The sequence below is a fragment of the Rosa chinensis genome, chromosome 4 (genome assembly GCF_002994745.2).
Source record: "Rosa chinensis cultivar Old Blush chromosome 4, RchiOBHm-V2, whole genome shotgun sequence".
Lineage (NCBI taxonomy): Eukaryota > Viridiplantae > Streptophyta > Magnoliopsida > Rosales > Rosaceae > Rosa > Rosa chinensis.
The window spans coordinates 19,229,763-19,234,639 of record NC_037091.1 but is presented as its reverse complement, the minus strand read 5'-3'; the positions used below and the strand labels follow the sequence as shown (position 1 = coordinate 19,234,639).

General features: G+C 37.0%; 1 long non-coding RNA gene across 1 annotated transcript; it reads right to left on the bottom strand.

Annotated features, from left to right (window-relative positions):
• Positions 1-461: 461 nt before the first annotated feature.
• Positions 462-1,455, bottom strand: LOC121052453. Its single transcript, XR_005809100.1, has 2 exons — positions 1,285-1,455; positions 462-1,213 (listed from the first exon to the last, which is right to left on the bottom strand). It is a non-coding gene; the product is annotated as an uncharacterized LOC121052453 (long non-coding RNA).
• Between the last annotated feature and the right edge of the window lie 3,422 nt (positions 1,456-4,877).

Here is a 4,877-nt window from a genome sequence, read left to right as displayed (position 1 = left end):
ACTATGGAAAATGACCGGGAATCCATGTCATCGTGCTATTTACTAAACCTAGCTCATCCTTTTTTTTCTTTTCTTTTTTTAGTGGAAACAATATATTATTTATCAATGGTATCATTACAAAGAGACTTGTCATAGTGGCCCTTAAAAATAAGCTTCACACATAAACTTACACTTACATATGCATGTTCACTCATACACACAGAAAACTTACAGAACTTAGAGAAAAATAAAATCAGAATCCACATATCCCAATTTAACTGTGCAGTAATCATAACAATGTCAAAACAACTTAATGAGTTTCCCCATTCAGTTTAACTCGAACCTGCCACCAGGTAGCATATTCAGCCCCCTAATTGTTGATTATGTGCCTTTAGAAAATGAATGCTTCCCAACAGAAGGGGTCCATATAGTAAAATAAAAGAAAGCTATAACGGTTTTCCAGCTATGTTGCCACCGAAGAATGAATATGATGATGCGTTTGTAGGTAAGTATTGAAAACAATAAACAACTAAAAACTAATCAAGCAAAACGAACTGATTAAAAAAAAGGAAAAAAAAAAAGATAAAAAGAAAAAAGAAACCATCAATCAGACCAAAGCCCAATGATTGGATCCTGGCCTAATATGAGTGAGGTCATCCAATCGAAATCCAAGGCAACCCGTGAGTCACCATCCTTGTTGCACTGCCACTCTCGTTGGGTAGGCGCAATAGTTGCACAACCACTAAAGCCACAGTCGAACCCGTCGCCACCTTTTTTCCCAGGATCTGATCTTTGTGTGGGAGATAGTGGTGTCATGCCAATACCAATCTTCTCAAATAAGGTCACAGCCCTCGTTGACCCCAAGCCGCTTTCATCCCTTCCCTGCAAAAATTTCGATCTCCACATCAGAGATCCATCCTCTTCTGATCTCTCCCCTCCGCCAAGCCACCACCACATGACCATCGCTCATAGACCCAACCAATAAGGCAAATGATCCATTTTCCATCACTGCGTTGCCATCTTCCTCTTTTGGACCAAGCCCACCCAAATCAATCCAAGCCATTGAGCATGTGAGAAACATGAGTCATGACCGGTTACACTCGTCGCACGCAGATGAAGCCAAAGGTCCAACACCGGCACGGAGGCCCAGCCAGATGAGAAAGAACACAAAAGAGAAAGCGTGTAGATTTAGGTCGTTCGGCTACACTCGTCGCACGCCGATGACGCCAAAAGCCTGCACCACTGTATTTTTAAATCATGAATGATCATCTTTGAACAATGTGCTTTAATAAAAACCTTAAATACCTTGAAACAATTGATTAATGTAAATTATCATAATCACTAGCAATCCAAGAATAGGGATGGCAATGGGGAGGGTAGGGTAAGGGGATTAAATTATCATCCTCATATCCGACTTCATTCCTCATCCCCTTACCCGCCCCAATCCCCGTAATAAGAAACTGGGGATTCCCCGTCCCCGTCCCCATTGGAGATCAAGTCCCCGTACCCGCCCCAATCCCCGTTAACAATATTACTAATTTATTATATAAAAATTCATTCAAATAATTATCGATTGTAAACTATGAAGTTAAAATCAAACATCAACATAAAATAATTTTTTTATTTCAATCAAACAAAAACAAATATAAGTCTCGCTTCAAAATAAAAAAATAAAAGTTTGCATTCGACAAAAAAATTCCACAATCAACTGCTTAGTGTAACCTAACAACTTACTCATTCATTCAAACAAGGTGAATTGAATAATATCAAAAATATATTGACAGAATTTAAATATTGACAAAAGGATGAAGTTTACATAGATATATATATTTATAAATAATATCAAAAAATATACATATATATATATATATATATTTTAGATAATTCTTATTGGGTGGGTATGGGGATGGGGATCAAAATACCATCCCCACCCCGTACCCGATTTCAGAATTCGAATACTGGGGATCCCCAACCCTGTTACCCGATTTCCCCCAAATTTCTCCCCATTAGGGTCGAATACCCGTTGGGTACCCTACCCTATGGGGATTATTGCCATCCCTATCCAAGAACTACAGGCACAGATAGTGTTGGCTAGAAGGGTTTGGAAATGGTTGACAACTCAATAACTGATGAAGTTTAACATTGACCTCCGACATTTTGTACACTTCAAATTTGCTTGAATACATGTATAGTAAAACCTCCTTAAATGATTGAATCGATAAATTAATAATACCGAGTAAATAATAAATTTCTCTAGTCCCAACTCAGGTGAGTGTAGCCCAGTACCATTTGGTCTAGTGGCATAGTCTCCCCTTCGTAAATAGGAGGTTGTGAGTTCGACTCACGAAATGTATTTACTTGATCCAAAAAAAAAAAAAAACTCTCAGGCGAGTGTACTAAAATACTAACCTAGCTAAATGCAAAACATAATAAATTTTCTAGACATCATTTAGGACCCAGAAAATATATAAATTAATAATTAATGAAATAGTATGTTAACATTTCTCATACATCAACTATTTTTATCCCTCTAAGGACTCATGTTATCACTTTGATGACTAATATTACTATTTTCAGGACTCATATGATACACTAAGAAAATTTACCACTTTGAGGACTAATATTACTATTTTGAGGACTCATGTGGTAACCAAGAAAATTTACCACTTTAAGGACTCATGTTACTACTTTGAGAACTAATATTACTATTTTGATGACTCATTTTATTACTTTTAAGGCAATTGTATGCATGTCTTACGTTAACATATTATAGAATTTTCCATATAAAAGAAACATCATCTAAAATTATTAATAATCCACGAAATACATAAAAGAAAAAGTATATAGAAATTCCTAATACATATTAAGAAACTTTTAACCATTTTCATTTTCTCAGTTTAGCTATTTCTAAAAATTAATATGCTTTTCCTTGTATGTAAACCAAATTAAACATCAGACTTAATTTTTTGGAATGCATACATCATATTTGGTATATATTTTTTTTTGTTCATTTTGTAATAAGTAGTTATTCAAGGTTATTATTGCTTAAAATGCCCTTTTTAGAGAAACAATTGGTAGAACACAACTATCATCTGAATCATGATCGTCTTTGTTAGACATATTCATTACCTCTTCAATAATCTCTTCATCAGTAGACGATCCTTTTTTTTTTTTTTTTTTGAATAAATGACTGATACGGCTACACTCAATCCATGATTAATAAAACTATAAAATACAAGGGGTGACATTGAGCCTAAACCCCTTATTACAATAAGCATCTAGAGAACGTCCTCAAATGATATCAAGAGTCACTACCAAATAACAACCAGGCACAAACTAGCAAAGAGTCCTCTACTGGTTACTCTATTTGCTTTAACATAGCGGTGACATAATGGAAAGATAACTCAATTACAACGTAGCATAATTACCATAAGCACAGTTTTGCTACTATGTTACTGGCGGAGGATAAATCTGATGACATTTAGCTTTATACCCTGCCACTAGGCGATACCGACCATTTGATGAAGCAAGGAAGCCACCACTTACCCAAAGAAGACAAGACACTTTGAGTGCACACACAGGCATATACATACCGCGACTAGCCCTATGTAGCAAATGTAGGGACTTATTACTAGGAAAAAGAGCGGAGCAGAACTAAACAACATAAATAAGCAAAAATTTTAAATAAAATAAAACTAAAGGCTAGGTCCTATAATTGAACCCAACCCAACCCAACCTCCAGCCCATATTAGGCCCACCTGCAATATCCAATCCCAAAAGGCCCAGGCCGCAGAGGACTCATATCCTTCCCTCTCATCCCAAGATAGCATATGCATTCACGCGCCAGCCAACCACCATATCCGTTACCCCACCCTCGTTGTCATGCCTCCACCACCAATGCGCCTTCATCGGTGTCAGACCAGCTGCAGGTCGTCCTATTCCCCACCTCATACTAGACAGAAAAAGGTAGATCTGCATCAGGATTCAATGCAGTACGTCATACCTACACCACCGACAACCATCCCTTGAAATCGCCAGAAGTAGGTGATTTTATCAATGTTGAAAATAATTTGAATAGACGTAAACTAATTAAACTAGACTAAGTTGTGTAATTCATTTTTTTTTATAAGTGAGCTATTCAATTGAACTAGAAAAAACATAGATATCTTTCTAAATTAATAAATATTCATTTATTGATAAATTGATTGATGAGACATGCTCCGGATTTCACTATGAAATTCAAATGACCCTACGCGCGGGGCCCATCTTATGAGAAATTATACCGAAAATTAGGCAAAATTACCCCTAAAAGTGGACTATCTAAACCTGCAAGATAAACTCAAGACTTCTAATATTCAACCCAGCCCCAAATCTTCCGAAGCCTACCTGCTACCTATAATAACAATCAATCTCTAACTAATTTACATTGGGTCAGAGCCCCTCAAAACTCAATCATAAAAATACATATCATAACACACAATCATTGTATACATATTTCTAATTTACAATTATAACGGTCACCAGTTCACCTCAATAGTCATTAGGCTCAAGATAGAAATGGTCACACACTTATCAACCACAAGGATCTCTTATCATAACATACATATCTCAACTCAACCATCATGACAACCACCAGTCCATCCCCTCTCTCCTGGTGCCTCAACATCACCTACGGCCACCAATTCATCCCCTCTCTTCTGGTGCCTCGACAACAACAGTGACCACCAGTACATCTCCTCTCTTTTGGTGCCATATCCTCAATAATGGCGACCAGTACATCCCCTCTCTCCTGGTGTCACAAACTGAGACCACTAGTCCATCCCCTCTCTCCTAGTGTCTCCAACAACTCATCACATTTAATCAAATACGTACTAACAAACAGGACTCACAAACATAAA